The sequence below is a fragment of the Lepidochelys kempii genome, chromosome 10, assembly GCF_965140285.1.
Source record: "Lepidochelys kempii isolate rLepKem1 chromosome 10, rLepKem1.hap1, whole genome shotgun sequence".
Taxonomy (NCBI): Eukaryota; Metazoa; Chordata; order Testudines; family Cheloniidae; genus Lepidochelys; species Lepidochelys kempii.
Window position 1 is genome coordinate 62,859,187 of NC_136389.1, and position 20,512 is coordinate 62,879,698.

The following is a 20,512-nucleotide window of genomic DNA, read 5'->3' on the forward strand; positions in this document are numbered from 1 at the left end:
GAATGGTCCCTTCAAACATGTGTTAACTACCTATGCTAAACAGTCTGTTCTACCTTGTATTTAGCTGTTACACTCAATTAGTGAAGATCTCAAAAGCTTGACCCTCTCACCAACAGAAGTTGGCCTAACAAAAGATATTACCTCCCCCACCTTGTCTCTCTAAGATCCTGGGATGGACACAGCAACAACACTGCTCACACATTCTATTGACATTTTACCTTTGTATGACAATGAGCATATATTGCAGTTACATGGTTGCATTCAGTATCCGCTTTGCACAGATGTAAATGATTATCTATACAAGGGCAAGGCAGGGGAGAATTCAGGTCCGCATTTCTATGCGCCTAGCCCTGCTCCCTATGAAGTCAGTTAGAGTCTTTGCATAGGGAAAGAGAACACAGCTGCTTGATGCTACAGTGAGTCCTTTGATACAATTGCTTCATTTTGATAGGCAAACACATGGCTCTTCTTCTGTTGGCCTGCTTGACCAGCAACAACAAAACACTATTTCATCACAGAAGCTTTCCTCCTGACACCTCTGGAGCGTGAGCCATTTATAACACAAACGGAATAAGAGAGAGGTGCACCCAACCCTCCCTGCCTTTGGCCACAACCTTATCGTTAAGCTACTGGTTGGGAAGCTCTGCCTCTTTACCAGCTCCTCCCTATTGTGACAGCCAGGTGGATGCTATTATAGTGCTCTGAACACCTGACCAACCTCCAACCCCAGCCCCGCTTCCCTGCTCTTCCCTGTATACCAGAGAGTGATGTACCTGGAGATTTAACTCTGCTGGCTGGTGTTCAGGCAAGGCCTCTGCACTCTGCCATAACTATTAGTTAGGAGAAGCAAATCTCAAAGTCCCCTCTTTAGCAAGCTTCTAAATAACGGTGCACCAGCTAGCAAAGCTGGTCTAATACGTTATGTGATGAGCAACAGCAACGTTCACTAAATATTTGATGGATTATTTTTGGAGTACGAGATCCGCTCTGATGACCACCATTATTTTTGTTGAGTAAAGGGGCCCCTTGAGGGCATATTCTCTAGAGCAGTGCTTCTCAAGCTATCTGATGTGGGGAACCGGCAATTTTTTTTTCCAATGTGGGCGCAGACCAGTAGCCAATGGCTCACGGACCAGCACCTGTCCGCGGACCACCACTTCGAGTAGCACTGCTCTAGAGAGAACAAGCAACATTGAGATGGGTTGGAAAGGACATTTATAAATTAAATGCATGCTCCACTTGCTCCTCTAAGCCCTTATGCAGTACGTACATGGAAATCTAAGCAGCTAGATGCACACTCTTCCTGAGCGCAGTTGTCTGTGCATACACAATCTGTCCCTTCCAGGTTTTTTCCATTAACGCACACTCATATATTGTTATAAATCAAAATGAAAGAACAGGCCAGACCAGCAGAAGAGCAAGGAAAGGAAACAGATCATAGTCCATGTTGCAAAAGGCTGCTGCTCTAAATACCAGCAGTTAATGGCAGTCATGAACAGTGAGACTTGGGAGCACTGTTAACCCATGACCCACTGAGGCCAGGAGGGATGGGGCATGGTGGAAGGAAGAAAGGTTAGAAAAAAAACACAAGGTTTTTGGTTACTAATGGAAATAGGGGAAAGCAGAGTAGGGGTAGGACAGGAAGCAATCGGTTTAGTGTACACCAAGGGAGATTCAGATTTAGATATTAGGAAAAGCTTTTGAACTACAAGGATAGTTAAGCTCTGGAATGAGCTTCCAAGGAAGGCTGTGGAAGCCCCATTGTTGTAGGTTTTTAAGAACAGGTTGGACAAACAGCTGTCAGGGATGGTCTAGGTTTACTTAGTCCTACCAGAGTGCAGGAAGATGGACTAGATGAACTCTTGAAGTCCTTTCCAGCCCTACACTTCTATGATTTTATGATTCAGGAATGAACTGATGTGATTAAACCCTTTGATGAATACAAACTTAGACCAAAAGCTGATACCCAGTATGAAAAAGCAGGCAATAGCTTTGATCCCACTATAAGTTTTGGGGAATCAAATGTAAAAGAAATGGGACTACATAAAAGAAAACAGAGGAAAGGAAGAAATTGCACTGGATAATGTCAGGAGTTCTAAAGTGGAACAGATCTGTATGTGACTTCCTGTAGCTATTAACAAGGTATACATTAGCTAGCTGGCAATGTACTTACAGGGTGTTGAGATACGTAATGCTGAAGGCAGAGTGCAGCAATACCCCTCTCATCCATAACATGCCACTCCTTATTGCAACTGGAGCATGGCTCCTGCATTTGAATTTTTTTTTTTTTTTTTTTTTTTTTTTTTAAAAAGCATACATGAGTGTCGGAGGTTTGAGGAGAAAAATTTGGGCAATAGCAGTTTTGTTCACAAAAATATTCCCAAATTAGCATTTATTTTCCACTATGATTCGATTCACTATTTGTAAGTATCCAGATAACTCTGTGGTGCTTGTGAAAGTGTCTCTGAACCCCAGAAGTTTCATGAATTGTAATACAAATAATTAATTCATCCACAAATACATACAGGATGAGTATTATCCCTATTCATTATTCTCCTGCTTAAAAATGTTTCAGTCACCTAATCAGGGAGCAGAAACAATGCCCTGTGACTTAAGCAACTAACCATACATCCTGAACATCGAATGGTCAAAAGAAGAACTTGTAAAGCTACAGACTGGAAGTTATTCGCCCAAACTCTTCAACAAACACCTATGAATAAATATATTTTGGGAAAGTCAAGATTGGTTCAGCAATGACTCGATAACTAAAAAAGGAGCTACATTTGTAAGTAACAAACATTCATAAACAAATAGTTTGACAGGTCTAGCATGGAAGGAGGATTTATGTGATATAACCTGCTATGGAAAGCAGTTCACCATAGACAACTTGGAAAAACTCCCCCCTTCCCCCAAAACTCACAAAAAACAAACCACCACATATTCCCAGGAAAGAATAGCCCCAAGTCCCCAAGAATCTTAAATCTCTTCCCCCCTCACCCCACTGGCCATCTTCAAATGATAAACAGTGGGTCATTCCCAACCCTGCACATACTCAATGTATTTTTTTGGAGCAAAGTGTAAATAGTTCCAGCAAAAGCGCAGCAGAACAGAAGCTTGTTTGCTCAGTGATAGGGCCACCCCTGGTTTGTACTGAACTGGAAAAAACAAATGGATAGATTCCCCACTTCTTCACCTCCCCACTCCACAGTACAGCACTCCTGCCCTTTGACATCAGTTACAAGGAATACATCTTGTGAGATCCCCTTGTTAAAATGTTGGCTGAAACCCACTGTCTGTTCAGCTTCACCAGTTGTTTCAGTACAGACTCTAATACATTGTTTCCAGGGCCCTTAAAGCACAATATGAATTTCCTTCACATGTAGCATGAACAACACTTGACTCCCGACTCAGAACTGCATGCAGAAGGTGATTTCTCTATATCCCATGATCATATCAATATATCAGCAGTGTCCTTAATAAACCTTGTGTATTATTTTGGTCTTGTGAATCAGTTCACAGGGCAGTCAGAGAACACTGTAGCACACATGACAAGGCCGGAAAGCTGCCAGCTGCTGTTCAGCTGCAGGAGCAGCTCCCGTATGCATGAACAAACTGGCGCCGTACCAGCTTGGTATCTGACACGGGCAGATTTCACGCCTGCTTAGCACTGCTGCTATTGCAGAAACTATTTAACATACAATAATACAGTCACATGTAACAGGTTTAACCAAAGCTGCATAGCTTCCTGCTATGGCGACTGGTCACAAGAACCAAAAAGCTGAACAAAAACAAGAACTTTCTGTGTTAAAAGCTTCTCCTAATCTGCCCTGTTCCCTTCTGAAGCCCTAAAAACTGATGAACAACGACACGGACTAGTTGCAACCGGCCCAAGGCAGTGATCTAAGCTTTTTCACATCAAAACACTGCCAACACCATTAACCTGGGTCAGGTCAACAGTGTAAAGATATTTCACGTGTCCCACCCCAACTCCAAATGACCTCCTTTTTCTGTGTTGCGACCAATCCACCCCCCACTACCCACCCTAATACTTATAAACATGGACTATGAAATTCACCCTTGTGCAGAGGGCATAAGACTTAAGCATCATTAAGTCCCAAGTAAGCCTCAAGGTATGATTTTTCAGAAGTGCTGACAATTCACAACTGCAGGTGAAGTCAATGGGACCCAAAAGAGATCAGCACTTCTGAAATTCAGACCTTTGATGTCTCAAAGTTGGCCACCCAAAAACTATAGCACCCAATCCCATTACCTTGTCCCTTTTACCTGGTCTTCATTTGTTAAGTCATGTCTTCATCTTTGGATCAGATCCACATAGGTGGATCCTATGGGACTCTGGATCCCAGTGAAGTCAATGGGGCTCTGTGCAATCACAGGGGCCTTCATGCCTGGATCCAACTGCAGGCTTGACTAACTTGTATGGGGCAGGAGTTTTGTCTGTAAAGCACTTTCCAGACTTTTGGAATTTTATAAATATTAATAATCTCCAGCATGTCATATGCAGAAAAAGTACAGTTCAGAAATATGGAAATGTGAGATCCAAAAACAGAGCCTGCTGAGGAGTTTGCTGATTTGATTAATGTTGATTTTCAATAAGCCTTGGAGCACTTAGGAAGTTCCAGATGACTGGAAGAAAGCTAATGTTGTACCACTTTTAAAAAAAGGTAAAAAGGATAACTCAGGTAATTATAGGCTTGCTAGCCTCACATCAACCCAGGGGCAAAATAATGGAGCAGCTAATATGGGACTCAATAAAGAATTAAATGAGGGTAATGTAATTAACATAAATCAACATGATTTTGTTGATAGATCACATCAAACTAACTTGATACCTTTTTCTGATGAGCTTACAAGATTGGCAGACAAAGATAATAGTGTTTAATGGAATATACTTAGACAACTATAAGGCATTTGATTTGGTACCATAGGACATTTTGATTAAAAAACTAGAATGATAAATATGGTGCATTAAATGGATTAAAATGGATAGCCCTCAAAATATAATTGCAAAACAGGGAATCGTCATAAAGTGGATGTGTTTCAAGTGGGATGCCACAGGGATTGGTTCTTGGCTGTATGCTATTTAACGTTTTTTAAAATGACCTGGAAGAAAACATAAAACCATCACTGATAAAGTTTGCAGATGATAAAAAACTGTGGGAGATGGTAAATAATAAAAAGAACAGGTTGCTGATTCAGAGCAACCTAGATAGCTTGGTAAACTTGGTACAAGCAAACAATAAGCATTTTAAAACAGCTAAATATAAAGGTATGCATCTAGGGACAAAGAAAGTAGGCCATACTTACAGAATGGGGGACTTTATCTGGGAAGCAGTGACTCTAAAAAAGTTGGTGGTCATGGTGGATAATCAGGTGAACATGAGTTCCCAATGTGACACTGTGACCGAAAGAGCTAATGTGATCGTGGGGTGCATAAACAGGGGAATCCTGAGTAGGAGTAGGAGCCCACAATTCAAGAAGGATGGTGATAAATTGGAGAAGGTTCCAAGAAGAGCCACGAGAATGATTAAAAGATTAAAAAACATGCCTTATGAGCTCAATCTATTTAGTTTACCAAAGAGAAGAGTAAGGGGTGACGTGATAACAACGGATAAGTATCTACCTGGGGAACAAATATTTCACAATAGGCTCTTCAATCTAGCAGAGAAAGGTATAACACAACCCAATGGTTGGAAGTTGGAGCCATACAAATTCAGATCAGATATAAGGCATAAATTTTTGATAATATCACTGGAACAATTTACCAAGGGTCATAGTAGATTCTTTATCCACTGGCCATTTTAAAAATAAGATTGATGTTCTTCCAAAAGATCTACTCTAGGAATTATTTTGGGGAAGTTTGGTGACCTGTGTTATATACAGTATGTCAGACTAGCTGATCACAATGGCCCCTTCTGGCTTTGGAATCTGCAAAAAGAGCCCCATTATTGTAAAAAAGGTTAGCTATTTAAATGGTCAAGCAAACCAAGACTAACAACTAAGGCTAGCTTGCCACCTTCCCATACCAGAGGGTCCATGTTTATGGTTTATGAATTATAGGAGGCCTTCCACCATGTTCACCCTCAGTTACCCTGAGTGTTCACATAGCTTACCCTTCTCCAGCATGGTTACTTCTAGATCTCCTGCCTTTATACAGCCGAACTGTTCTTGACAGACCTTAACTTTTATCATGACAGGTTTCAGAGTAGCAGCCGTGTTAGTCTGTATTCGCAAAAAGAAAAGGAGTACTTGTGGCACCTTAGAGACTTACCAATTCATTTGAGCATAAGCTTTCGTGAGCTACAGCTCACTTCATCGGATGTAGCTCACGAAAGCTTATGCTCAAATAAATTGGTTAGTCTTGCATCCGATGAAATGACCTGTGGCTCACAAATGCTTATGCTCAAATAAATTGGTTAGTCTCTAAGGTGCCACAAGTACTCCTTTTCTTAACTTTTATCGTTATGTGAAATGAGGAATCTAGTACCCACAACAGTCCTAAAGAGTGCTGGCCTGTATTTAACCACAAACACAGGTTCAGTATAGACAGTTGCAATGCAGCCTTCTCTACTATCCAAGCCATGTGCCTCCACTTTGCCCTGGAGATATAATCTCAGTGGGGTAGAAAGGGAGTCAGAGCTGCCTGTACACCCACTCAATTTTTGTCATGCCAACAGTGATGCTAGTAAATGTCAATTGTGGTGAGTGGTTTTGTGAGATGAACACTTATCCATTACGGATTTGAGTCAGACCTAGAAACTCATTTCACATAGGCCAGCAAATCATGATCAAGTCACAAGTTTGGGTCAGTAAAGAGATTACAATCTAGCTTTTAGACAAAATGCACTGACAGAAAAAGGCATTGGGAAGGAAACAGAGCTGGGAGGGGATGGGAGAAGAGGACAAAAACAAAAGTAAGGTTATGAAGCTAATTTAGGTAGGTAATGCACACAGCTTAATAGTTTCAGTAGGGTAAAAGTCCACAGATCATGTGTGCGCTTACACACATGGGCACAGATCATTGTTTGCACTCATTTCATTTTTCAAAAAAAACTTGCTTAGGTTGTTGGTTTATTTCATCTTCCCTCTCATTTCCACCTTAAAACAGCATTGCTAAATGTGCTAATATCTTCTGTTGAGAGTTCTTGCTTTTCAGTTTGTTTTCTGCAGCTTTTTTTTTTTTTTTTGTTAACAAATGACTGAAAAAGTCTAATTTTAATAAAACCACTATTTGGGATCAGTTCCTGAAATATCACCCAAAAAAATCCTTATGGTTTGACAACTATATTTCGGAATATCTGAAATCACACTGACAGGTTTCAGCGTAACAGCCGTGTTAGTCTGTATTCGCAAAAAGAAAAGGAGTACTTGTGGCACCTTAGAGACTAACCAATTTATTTGAGCGAGCGAAAGCTTATGCTCAAATAAATTGGTTAGTCTCTAAGGTGCCACAAAATACTCCTTTTCTTTTTGCGAATACAGACTAACACGGCTGTTACGCTGAAATCACACTATAATCTAGTTAGATGGGTAGGTCCTGGATATTTATTTATGATTCCTTATCCCACCTCACTCAGTTAATTCCCTTCCCACCAAGAGTAACGTTTTTTCAGCAGTGAAAAGTAATGGGCAATGTCTCTCAACCATGGGTAGTACAAGACCCCTTTCTATATGCCCTTCTATGAGTCCTGTAGTCAAGGTACTATATATGCTCTAACAATTGGGCTTCACCAGCTCACTCCCTAATGGAGACACCCCTCGCCCAGCCAGTCCCCAGCACAAGGGAGCCAAAGCTTCCCAACACCATCACCTCACTCAGCCACTCCCCTAAGATAAGATATTTACTACTTGAGCTTTAGCCAGATGGAGATTGGAGGTCTATTAACCTTAAGCAAAATTTACTGGTTTCAAATGCTTTGCAGGATTTGGAAAGGATTTATACACTGCTGTAGCCAGAACTAAAGTGCCAGGGGAGAGAGATCCATTTTTGTCATGAGGGTAAAAGCTGGCTAAATTGAACGATGGCACAATTATAGGCAGCGAGTAGGAACAGAAAGCCCCTTTGAGAGGTCTTGGCAAGAAAATCTAAAAGAAAACAGTTTTACTACCCTAGCAGCCATAATACTCTTAGTATATTGTAATTAAACCATGAGATTGTGCATATCAAGAAAGTAATAAAACACCCAGCAAAACCACTGCACAGAGCTCCGCCAATTTTCAGGTGCTGAGCCAATAACAGAGTAGCAAAGAAGTTAACACTATGTAGTACTGTATAGCCATGAACACGCCTCCAAACAAGGCGCCTGTGACTCTTCAACAGGAACTTAGTGGATCCGTGTGCTGGTGAGACTGGATATATTAAAAGGAATTCCATAACTAGAAGGCATATGGAGAAGAGAATGTCAGGAGTTAGTTGGGTTTGGTGTGCATGCACATACTAAGATGTAGATCGAGATTTTCAAGTGTCTAGTGACTTTGGGTGCTTTAGCTTTTGAATGCCCAAGCTGCCATACCTCAAACAGATGCAATTTCAGAAAGCGCTGAGCACCCACTGTGACAGTCTATCACAAAATAGTAACCTGGAGCCCCCTTATTCACCGCTATGATAGGATTATGGTATGTTTTGTACAAAGTATGCCTTGTGAAGTATCATTTAAAAAGCCTTGATGTGTTGATCATCACATGCAATGACAGTATATACGATTCAACAGGGTAGTAAAGTTATGAAGTATTGCAATACGTTTGTTTCAGAAAAATGTGGTAAGTGGGAAATGCCCACAGGTAGCCTTTCAGTGGCAACAAAGGAGCAACACGCTGACATGACAGATTTATATCTGGATTAGCCAGAGAGGTGTTGATGGTCCATCAAGAATCGATTCTCCCAGAGATTCCTCAGAGAGGGCACATACACAATGGGGGCTACCTAATACCCATGTCCCAGCTATGATCTTTCTAGTACCTGGAGAGAAAGTATAAATGAGGGTCAATGACATCACCACTTGGCCTCTCTCCTCCCCCATCTCAACACCTGGAAAATCGTTTGGAAGACAAAGACTTTGAGAGATTGGTCCCAGGCTAAGAAGAAAATTCAGTCTGTGTATTAAGAACTGTGAGCTGCCTGTAACATCTATTAGGGTGAGAAACACCACTTGATTCAAATCTTGCTTAGTCTATTAGAATTTAGACTGTGATTCTATTTTTATTTCTTATGTAACCAACTTTGACCTCTGTACCTAACACTTACAATCACCTAACATCTATCTTTCTGTGGTTAATAAATTAATTTTTATATTTTATCTAAGACAGTGTGTTTTTGATTGAAGAGCTTGGGGAATCTGCTCAGATTACAAAGGCTGGTGCATTGCCACTTTCCTTTGACGAAGTGACGGACTAATTAATGAGCTTGCACTGTTCAAGAAAAGATCTTGAAACAGTATAAGATGGGACATCAGTGAAGTACAAGGCTGGGGAGATTTGCTGGTGTCTCCCTCTATATAATCCATAAGTGGCTGATAGAGCATTCATGCAATTTTAGCTGGGTGTGTCCCTGCATGTTGTTGACTGAATAATCATAGCACCTGGAGGAGTTTTGGTGCTTGTCACTAGCACAGCATTGTTAGAGACAGCCCAAGCTAGAGGGTTAAGGGGGCACAGGAGTCCCACAGTTCTAGAGTGTACACTGGGGACATGTCACACCATCTGAAAATTAGGGTCCTTTAAAGGTGTGTCAAGTTAGACACCCAAAAGCAGAATACACTTCAAATCTCTAATCACATATGAAGATCTTGTCCTCCATTTTTAAATCCAAGTTTGCAAACAGGGGGGAGGTGTTGGTTCCTCAGGCACTTTTGGAAGCCCAGATACCAGTATTAGTCAAATTCTTTTTTCCATCTGAATTTGGATGGAATAGTTTATTTCAGATATTTTATTTTCCCCATAGTTAATTCATGCCTCAAGACTGGATTTCAGCAACATGCCTGACAGAAAACCACTATGCAGAATGAAGCAACTTGCTTACTTAGTTAGTGCATGGGATGTGCCACACCGGTGCTTCATAGTCCGTAATAGTTTCCAGGTGCAATTCAATGCGCTGGTTTGATCTATGACCTTGCTGTTTGATTCCTCTCTCACTGAAAAATCAGTCAAAATCTTGAGTCAACAGCTACCACATTTAAAGACAGGAGAAAGCTGGAAGCAGAGCTTCTTTAATAAAAGATCCTTGGGCCATCTCCATACTGGGAAAGTTTACAAAAAAAACCTCTACAGTTTCCGTTTCACTACTGTTGAAAGAAATGAGCCCTAGTGCAGAGTACCAGAACCAGTTTTTAATCAGAGTTTTAGTGAAAAGTGCTGAAAATATCTGTACAGCACCTACCGAAGTAGGGTGATGACCTTCGGCTTGCAGGTAGTATTGCAATATAAATGTTAAATCATAAAAACTGAACAAGTGAGATCAATTTCTCTAATAAAGACAAGGACTTGACCTCTGGAAGTTGCTCTCTTCCAACAGACATTTTAGTTTTGATGTACTGCGAGAATTTATTTCCTGGACATTGGTGTTACAGAATCATGTATTTAAAAATTCTCTGTATACAAAGGTGGGTGCAATATTTTTTTAAAAAAATCTCTATATAAAATTAAGATTTCCCCTACAAAAAAGCACTATTAGAGAACCTAGTACATGAACATGAAGTGTCTATTATCAGCCTAGCCTGTAGAGTGACCTGACTGAATGCTCATCACTGCCTTATAATGGATATTATGTTTTTCTTCTCATTGTTAAATCAACATTAAGTGCAGGAGATAAGGAGACTGTTCTACTTGACTTTCCACCTTAAAATTAATTCAGAAGAAAGGAAATAAGTAGAATCAACATTAACCAAATTAAAAGCAATTTGTCGCTCACCCTGCAGCAATTTAATTTTGTATTAATTACTGTTATGTACATGAACAAAAAGTTTCATTGAAAACAAATGCAGCCTTAGAAAATCTGATGAAGTTGAGTAAGATATCTGGAGAAAGCAAGGCAAAAAAATGGATAAAGGCTCGCTCAAAGAGGGCTTACCAAGTAAGCATCAAAATAACTTGTTCACTAAATACGTTCCCTCCCACTTTATCGGGGGATTATGGTTTTTGGTGTTCAACAGAACGAGGACAATCAACCAAGCCCTCCATTAGCAGGGTCACAGGCCAGATGCTTCTTCCATCATGCACCAACTGTAGAAATCAAGAACATAGTCAAAAGCAAGTCCCAACTATCCCTGACCGTTTATAGCAAGAGTATTTTGTGCAGGCTTTTGGCTTGGTTCTATGAACTCTCCCCTCACCTTCCCTACTCCTTTATCCAGATTGGCCAATGTGGACATCTCTACAATAGATACACAGGTAATGGAGTTTATTTCCAAAAAGTGCGGGAGGTATGGAAAAAGAGGTGTTTACAACCCAGATGGATTTTTCCTTTTCACTCTGAAAGGCCTTCACATCTCCATTACAGAGATTTGATTTTACATCTACTGTATAACAAGTTGCAAAAATGGGCACTTTCATGTTCTATTAAATATATCTGGATTGTCAAATGTAGTTTGTATGTACGTTACACCTTTGTATAATATGGTATCATATGGAAAATAGTTGTCTGAGCTGAACATCTAGGTTGTTATGAAGTCCCTGCTATAAATAACTGTAAGCATTTCTAATGCATGTACTGCTGTAGTATCAAGGGGCACAATATTCATTTACATAGTCAGCCTGGAGTGAATCCAGAAATACGTTAAGCAAACTTGATAAATAGACATTTGTTCTCAGATTATAGAGCAGCTCATATTGTCCTACCTATCTGAACAAAACTACAGCGGATGTCAGGGAGAATAGGGAACTAGAATTAAAGTAAGATGTACTATACAGGAGTCAAGGGAACGAAAAGCCTCTATGACAAATGGCTAGCCCCACATGCTTTACAAAGTGCTTAATTACCAAATAGCTCAAGTCTCACATCAGGTATTTCAGCATACACTGAAGAGGGCTTGCCTCACACCGTATAGGTGGCTAACATTATTTTACACGTGCCTTGAAGAAGGCACGCATAAGCAAGAGGCCACTGGTTATATACTACTGACTGATTGAATGCAGATATTACGTTTGGAAAGTAGTAGCCCAGAGGCTGGAGCCAGTATAATCCTCTTTCATTCTGAGAGATCAAACAGGACAGAGTAGTGAGATGTTCGCAACTCCAGCCCAGTCAATTGGGGATCACATGTCACAACACATTTTTATCATTAGGCACAGAGAAATCTTTTGTCTGTGTCAAGCGCGATTAGTACCTATTTGATGTTCTACAGAGCTTAAGATTTACCTGGAACATCTGGGGTGGGATTGGAAATATGCACAAAACACCATTCCCACTTCTGCCTGCTCCTCTCCCCACAATTTTAAAATTAGCTCATTGAAGCTGGAAGACCTAGTTCCCCATAACAAAAGCCACTGCCAGAAAAGGAATGCATCAGCCCTTTAGTAGGGATGGGTCACAGGATTTCTCACTCAGTAAGGGAGATTTCTCATAACTGTTCTCTAGAACTTGAGGTTGCTGGACATACCCAGGAGAAACAAAACACTTAAAGATATTGGTCACTGGGTTGATTATTCAGCAGCCAAAGTTCACACTTGTATTCTCTATAATGAGTACATACTGAATCTAAAACCATGCAACTGGCCAATTTTCATTATTTGAAATATAATGGCATGAGATTCTGGAAAATGGGCATGAAATTGCATACCTAACGTGTGCACGCAATTAACTCTACATTCATAAGAATTCCTTATGAAAGCATGGCTTATATGGGAGAGTTCCAGAGCTTTGCTCTTGGGTATTAACCTTCAAGGGAGTCTTGCAGTTGTTAATCTGCCCCATGGAATACTTGTATAATTTGTTTCACAGGAGTAATAACTTCTACCCATCTTACTTGTGAGTGCAAGCTAAGCCCTTTCTGCTTGGAGAGCAAAAACATTCCACTAGATCTACTACTAAACACTAGCCTGTGGATCAGACAGAAGATGTGCAAATAGCCACTAACCATTGAAAACATCTTCTCAGGGTATGACTATATTATCCGCTATTACCCGGGTAGCGATCGATCCACCGAGGGTCGATTTATCGTGTCTAGTCTAGACACGATAAATCGACCTCCAAGCGCTCTCCCGTCGACTCCTGTACTCCACTGGCATGAGAGGCGCAGACGGAGTCAACGGGAGAGCGTCGGCAGTCGACTCACTGCAGTAAAGACACCATGGTGAGTATTTCAGAGGAACAGCCGTGTTAGTCTGTATTCGCAAAAAGAAAAGGAGGACTTGTGGCACCTTAGAGACTAACCAATTTATTTGAGCATGAGCTTTCGTGAGCTACAGCTCACTTCATCAGATGTTTACCGTGGAAACTGCAGCAGACTTTATATACACACAGAAATCATGAAACAATACCTCCTCCCACCCCACTGTCCATGGTGAGTATGTAAGTACATCGACTTCAGCTACGTTATTCATGTAGCTGAAGTTGCGTAACTTAGATTGATTCCCCTCTCCCCCCAGCATAGACCAGGCCTTAGGCACTGACAGCATCACCTGCTACACTCTCATCCCTATTCCACTCCAAGAGCAGAACTCCACTGCCAGTGGGCGTCTTGGACCTGCGCTACCTATACAGACACATATGGCCCTACACACACATACCTGACAACCAGTCACAGCAGCACCACTAACAGTTAGATGGAAAGTTATTTCTGCTATTGAAGCAAGGGCAATTAGATGTATGAAAAGTGCTGGATCATATACCACCACCACAGGGCAAGTCCTACCCAGTAATGGAAGAAAATCCTTTACTGGACTGCAAATTATATTTGATTTTTTTATTCCTGAACTTCTGCCTCAACTTTCTATACTTGATTTAAATATAGAAAAATAGCAAAGCCCATTATTAAAATAGTAAATAAGTAAACAGTATAAGGGGAATGTGTCTCTTTCCCCCCATGTGGGTTACAACTAAACATTTTAGCTCTGTAGATTTCAATAGCTGCCAAAATACACTTCTCTACTTACAGCTAGTTACTATCCTATAGAACAATCAGGACTATGTAATGGGCTGTAATAGTACCCAGAATTCTGTGTGTGATATAGCTTATTTGTTTTCCATAGTGGATCATAACATCATACAAATGCTTAATTTAACTTTAAGTGTTTAACTTAAATTTGCATTAGACATGGACCCAAACCAAAAGCCCAGATCTGAATACCATAACTTGCTGGGAATGTAGACATGGATCTGAAATTCTAGTTTCTATGGTTGGTCAGGAATTCTGGTGGGGTTGCCTTCAGATATGAACATAAGAATGGCCATACTGGGTCAGATCCCAATAGTCCATCTAGCCCAGTAACAGGTCTTCTGAGAGCAGCCAATGCCAGGTGCTTCAGAGGGAATTAACAGACCAGGTAATCATCAAGTTATCCATCCTCTGTCACCCATTCCCAGCTTCTGGCAAAACTGAGGCTAAAAACACCATCCCTGCCCATCCTGGCTCATAGCCATTGATGGACCTATCCTCCATGAATTTATCTAGTTCTTTTTTGAACCTTGTTATAGTCTCGGCCTTCACAACACCCTCTTGCAAAGAGTTCCACAGGTTGACTGTGCGTTGTATGAAGAAATACTTCCTTTTATTCGTTTTAAACCTGCTGCCTATTAATGAGACGATAATAATGAGCAGCGTCCGTCGTAACACACACACACAGATGTCCAGTTTTGAGAACTGAAGTTGAAAAGAATATCCATTTGCTTTCACAGATTTAGAGAAAAGGCAAATGGAAAGCTGGCATTGATTTGTACCAACACACTTAACCTTACAAGGATTAGCATTTTCATATTTTCCACTGAAAGGACTACTTGGCTTTTCTGTCCTCCCCATCAACAGAATGTTCTATCCTTAGATCTGATTTAAGAGGATAAAATCTTATTTTTCCGTGTTTCAAAAGGACTTGTATCTCCTGCTATCTAAAACAAACCTTTCATTTTTATAGCTTTGCCTAGGCACATAGTAATAAATCAAAGCTAAGTTGGTGTTTCCACCATAAACCACATTTTTCAGCCTTTTACAACTCCGCCATAAAATTTCACTAGAAGATGTGATATGCCTTATAATCTGTACCCAGATTTTGTTCCAGGATGTAATTTACACGCTAAACTGAATGCCAAAAGTTCAACGAGTTAGGAATCTCACGTATTTATTTTGGTAGCTCACTGCTTTATCTCAGCAAACTGTATCTTGGGTTGGCACATGTCTTAGCCAAAAGTACTAGACACCTCAAAGCGTCCATCACCAAGTCCATTAGTGACAACAGAAAGCTCCTATCTTCCGAGACTGACTTCCAAGTTGTGGCACTGTCAGTTGAAGTTGCTAATCCACTCAACCCTAAACCACTAAAATGTGTCCCACTATAAGATTTTCATACAAGCTTTATACATGTCTTGATTGGAAAAAATGCTAATGGTATTTTCTTAAAACTATAATCTCAAAGTCTAGATTTTCTTATGCCCAATACATCTTTAAAAATATAGTTTGCTGCAACTGGATTAAGCCCCTTTACCCTATGTGTTGCATGACCAAAGTTTAATCTATGTTACTAAAAAAAAAAATTGACATTTCCCAGTAATGTTCGCTTGTTAAGATCCACGTATAAGAAATAGGTTTTGTCTGTGTTTGTGCTGGAAATGGACTCAGCTGTTTTCAGAAGTCTTACATCCTCTGGTACCTTTTGAATTACAGAAATCAGTCAAACATTTAGGCCAAGATTTCTAGTTCCACACAATCCTATAATATGTTTTTATTACACTATACTAATGTTCCATTGCCTATTCAAAGAAATGACTGGTTTAATTTCCAAGAAGAGAGAACCAGTACCAACTGTAGCCAAAAGGTTGTTCACAGAATCCCTGGGAAGAATTACAGATGGAAGTTGGCATACTGACTGAACTACTCAACTATTTTTACCATTGCTCATTCAGAATCCAATTTCACCTTCCAGGCTACAGGACATGTGCAGAAGCAGCATTTTAGTATCATCCACAACACCCAAAACAAAGGCTGACAGCATTCTGTACAAATTCCTCCTTCCATCCTAAAGAAAAAAATCCTGCCCGTTTCCCTCCCCCATCCAAAAGAGTCACTATCAGCAGAGACTCAAGCATGGAAAGTATCAGTCCAAGATGTAAATTTCATAAATTTATAAGCATGTGAAAATGGAATATAATGGAAGGTTTATTTGGGCACTATGCTAATATATAATTTAAAAAATAAGGCCTTCTACAAGAAAACTGCATGGGGTTTATCTTCCTTTAAAGAAAGGCAAATGTGGGGGCCCTAAACAGGTTAGCCATGTCCCTTAAGATAATAAGGATTGGCATGTTTGTGAGAAAGCAAAGAATTTCTCTAGCATTATCAGATACAAATAGTGGAACATACAAGCTAGAACTGCCCAAGGTCAGTTTTAAGTTACACAACTTCATTTTGGCATTTGTTTTTTTTTTTCCAAGCAATCTTGTGAAAAATGCATGTTGGAGCCCTGCCCTTTTGGCTTGGGCCCTCATTCCCTGCTCTGGAAGGCACACCTCCCTTCACATAAAAGTGTAACGTGACCCAAATAGCACGTTGTTATAATCTAAAAAAATAAGAAAGGAAGATAGCAAGTTCACACAATTTAAATGAGATCATCACATCACACGCCTTTTGTTTAAACAAAAATCCAAGTTGTTGGCTGCATAAGTGATGGGCAAAAAATAAACTAACAAAAAAACAAAAAACTGGGACTTGCATCTAGAGTGGACTAGTAGCTACAGACAGATTCTCTATCTCAGACATGCAACTCCTTTGGGGCCAGCAACTGGTATTTCCATGCACTAATTAAATGTATTAAACACTTAAATATCCATACTTTAGCTTTCGGATGCCAAAAGCTTTAATGATAAATTCTTACAACTTACTGAAAATAAAGGCATGCCTTCTCCATACATCAGCAATTTTCCCTAAATCTCCAAATGGCTTGAATCTGCAGATTAATAAGTGTTTCCATTACAGAAGTGTCCCTTTGGCGGGACAGTGTTTTCCTCGTCTCTTTATATAGTAGCAGACAAAAACAAAAAAACAAAAAATAAATATAAACCCATACACACTTTGCCAGGATGATGTTAGTGGCTTTTTCCAAACACAATAGAATAAAAATTCTGAAATGAAATATTCACAGAGGAACAGGGAAAGTGTGAAACTAAATATAAGTTATATTTAATCTGATTCAGTCAATACTAGACACAGAGAATTCTGCTAGCTAACAATACTCCCATAACCTTAAATAACAAGACACTTTATATTTACCTTGCCAATTTACAGTACATATAAAATGAAGTAGTCAGGTAATCCGATAGCCCTAATAGCAACATTAAATGCTATCTCATCCATGGAATTTTGACCCATATCCAAGACACAGGGAAAGAAGTTACCTTAAGTGGTAAATTGCCTCTAAGTTTCTATCTCTACATTTAAACATTAATTTGTAATGCAAGAAAAACATAAGCAGCTGCTTTTGATTACTTTCTCCCCCCACGGGGGCCTATTAGATTGAGAGAGAGACTTGCTGCAAAACATCAGTCCCATCAGGTGTGTTGGGTTTTTTTGTTTTTGTTTTTTAAGGCAAGTTAAAACCTGTAACTTTGTACTAGAGAACCATTTCAGTAATGAACTGATTTTACATTGTTTTCTTATCTACTTGGCTTACATAGTTGTCCAGAATGCCCAAGAATTTTAAAGCCATTAAGACTTAGGCTAGTGACCGGTACTGGTCTGCAGCTTTTCTGAAAGCCTTTCAAGTCTGAACATGTATAAAAAAAAATGACTTAAATCAAAGGGCATCACTGAGCAACATTAAGTATTAAAGTCACATAGTCCTACATGCATAAAGTCACATGGTCCTAGCACACTCTGCCTAGCAAATATAAGAACATTTCCTTTATGAAAATGAGAAGAGTTTTCCCTCCCAATTATTCCCATGTAGAATTCTAGTGATTCAACAATAGTCAGAGCCTGAAGACTTGATTTTAGGCTGTGTCATGGTATGAAGATATTGGGAGAAAGCAAGGTATGGGAGTAAGACAGGACTCCTGTATCCTGTTTGCCGCTCTGCATTAAGTCAAGTCACCACTTCGTGACTCAGCATACCCTTAAGTAGAATGGTTACAACAAAGAAAACAGGCTTGAAAAATGATGTAGGTAATAAGGTTTTGCTGTCCAGTTTGGCAGCATGAATGAATGCAGAATAACGTTCACAACACCAAACAGCTGACGGACGTTTTCAACCATCATTTTAAATGTTATGCCCCATCTACGCTACCTGACACTCACTAGAAAAGCTTAGTACCCTGACACAGCTTAAAAAATCAGTTTCAAGAACTGATCTTAATGTGGCTCAAGTCTTCGTTTGAATACCCTATCTGTAATAAGATACTGACCAGTTACCACAGACTCAACATAGTTCAACCTATGTTCACGCTCCTTGAACATCTCAAAGTCAGAGAAAAGCAGCATACTCACATACATGAAAGTAGAGGGTAGGAATGGGAAAAGATTGCCTCCATGTAAGCTAAAGAAAGACTTACAACTAATGGACATTGTGGACAAGACTAACATCACTAAAGTGCCTTAATTACATATGGTTATTAAAAAAAAAAATCTAAGCAGAACAGAGACAACGAAGCTTTAATAAGTATATAAAGGAGACGTATGAAAAGGCAATAGAAAATAAGGTTATGAGATTTATTTTTTTTAAAATCCCTATATTTAAAATTACAATAAACCGTAAGGAGAGCACTTTTGGAAACTGAAGTGGACCACATTACAACTAAAAGCCTCATCAGCATTTAGTCTAAGACTGTGATTAAATTAAAAAGTGTACACTCTAAGGAGTAAAGATAAAAATATCCATCACACTTTTACGTTAAATTGGTAGTAAGGCAAAACTACATCAGTGAAATGGTATTCTGAGAAAGTAGATTGGGAAGTTTTTATAACAGAGCAGGAGTACCATATTTTACACCTATATTATGTAATTAAGCTACTGCTCCTTTACAGATAGCTTCTATTCTGAGAAAGGAACAAGTGAAAGCCAGGTAACCCCATGGAGAGACTCAATCTCTCTGCTGGGGTCACACAGCTAAAAAGGATTACCAGGTCAAAATTTTAGCAGATTTAAAGAGGTATTATTTTGAAAAATCCTAAGGGAACAAATGAACTCTTAGGCAGCATTACAATTATAAAGGGAAAAGTCATTAGAACAGTTCCTCCATGTGTTAAGTGCTCAAAAGTTTGTGTGTAAAGTAGCAATTTTGGCATGTGTGGGTTTTTTTTAAACTTAGAAAGCAAAAGCACAGGATGCTCAATGTGGGGGAAAACTTTCAGAGTGCTAGACTGGTTAAGGTGAGAGAAACAAAAATATCTTTAAAAGTTCGTACCTAGAAGACACTGGACAATTTCAGGAAGCACAATGTTCCTTAGACCATACCTTCTTCCTTCTATTACTTAATACCAAGTCAGGATCTCACTGAATAAGAAACAGATCACTAATAATCTCTCATAAACCTGTGCCTGCTTTACTAGGTGGATTTATGTTACAACAAGATTGCCTGCTGCTATGAGAGGTTTATTATTTAATAGATTTTGGTTAAGAAAGGTTTTAAGCAAGTCTTTCCCCCCCCCCCAGTTTTCTCTTCCAATCACATTCAACGTTTACCAGATTCCGTGAAAAGTCAGTTAAGAAAGAGCAACGCACATAGATAAACATCTACCGCCATTTCATACAATAGGAAAAAAATCACATTCTGTACAACAAACAGCTATATGGAATATCAGGCAGCTGCACAAAGTACCCAATTAGAAAACTGAAGCGAGAAAAGTTCTTGATGGTCTTTATGTTTGTATTCTTTCATGGCTCCACAATTGGTATTGTGTAGTCAAAGAGAAAAGATAAGGTATTTACAGGCCGTGATTAAAACCTGAAGTCTAATTGCTCTATCCAAGACACACATTCTCTCCTTTGTTTCCTAGCAGGATGTAGCTCTCTCTCTAAACAAATAGGCCTGAGCAATAATCACTAGTTTCCCCAAAAACTATACGAGCTTACAGAACAAAACAACTATTTTGTTCTATATAAATTCTGATATTTTCACTCTTGTATCTTCTAATTTTTAGTTAGATCAAAAGTTTGGAAAACATTAACCTCTCACTATCTACATATAAACAAAGAATTCTTTAAAAATGACATCTCTCCTCTAACATACCAAACGAACAGACTTTTTGCTCTCAAGCTGGAGATTTTTTCTATATCTATTAATTCATGAAACCTCAATGTTTCAATTTACAGACTTAAGTTCAGGAATAAATCCTGCTTATAATTATAGTATTTTAAC

General features: G+C 39.5%; 1 protein-coding gene across 1 annotated transcript in view; it reads right to left on the bottom strand.

Moving 5' to 3' along the window:
- Window positions 1-20,512, bottom strand: part of LOC144930924 (uncharacterized) — a 39,957-nt gene that overhangs the window by 18,858 nt on the left and 587 nt on the right. The window lies entirely within an intron of this gene.